Raw genomic sequence first — 1,259 nt, 5'->3', positions numbered from 1 at the left:
CCATCAACGCGAAACGAGATGTATTAAGTTTATAAGCTGAATATAATTTATCTGTTATTGCTAATTGCCTAAAAAATATTACCCAATTGGCCGTTAATGACGATTTACGAGTCTATTTCTGATCGAGAGCAGAATATATAGTAAGTAAATGTTTGTTGCTTTCAATGAATACAAAGATGGGCAGACAGACAACCGATGGCTAAGAGGAAATTCTTTTACAATCTTAACCTTATCAATAAAGCGTATATTTTATGAATGTATACAAGTTGAAAAGATAAATTTTATGGATGAACGGATGGACGAACTGGCAACAATTTTTGGCTAATCGTAGACATATAAATTTTTTAAACTAGTATACACATATATACATTATATCTTGTCGAGAGATTAATGGACAGACAAATGGGTATAACTAAATGTTAAACTAATGAAGCAACATACATAAATACACTTTAGATAATAATATATATTATATATAAAATAAAATGTACTTTGTTGACTGACGGACGGACATACATATAGCTACGGCTACGGTTAAGTTGTTTTCCAATCTCATTCATAAAGCATGAAATGATTATGAAATCTTAATGCTGCAAACGTAACAACATAATTAATAGTTAGTTATTATACATTATTTCCTACGGCGGTAAAGTTAATAGTCCAATAGAACATTTTGAAACAATGAATCTCTTAAAAGGTGAGCAAGGCTAAGGCATTATAAAAAATGAAATTGAATATATTTTGCTTTTCAAATATGTCCTACAACGTTTGACAAGATTGCTAACGATTGTTGGTTCCTTATATGTTCATATATTTACATTGATGTACCTATCATCTTTATATGCATATATATATATATATATATATATATATATATATAATATGGCAGCAAAATCAATAAAAAATAAAACTTATTTCTTTTTAATTTAAAATAAAAAAAAAAAAAAAAAAAAGAAAAAAGAATGAAACAAGAACTCGATCGATTTAAATCAAATACAAAGAAACACTAAAGAAACAGCGAAAAGAATCAGATAACAACAACAACAACGACAAATGCAATGCAACGCAACGTTTAATGACGGTTCTGAATGTTATTGATGTCTGTACGAATGTATGTATGTATGACGAAGAAAAGTGCAACTTACAAGTGAAATTAATACGCATACATGCACATACACACGTTGTATATATAATATATATATAATATATAATATATAATATATAATATATATATATATATATATATATATATATATATA

Source organism: Glossina fuscipes, unplaced genomic scaffold (assembly GCF_014805625.2).
Source record: "Glossina fuscipes isolate IAEA_lab_2018 unplaced genomic scaffold, Yale_Gfus_2 1, whole genome shotgun sequence".
NCBI classification, from domain to species: domain Eukaryota; kingdom Metazoa; phylum Arthropoda; class Insecta; order Diptera; family Glossinidae; genus Glossina; species Glossina fuscipes.
The sequence above is the reverse complement of the archived record's forward strand: the minus strand, read 5'-3'. Positions refer to the sequence as shown.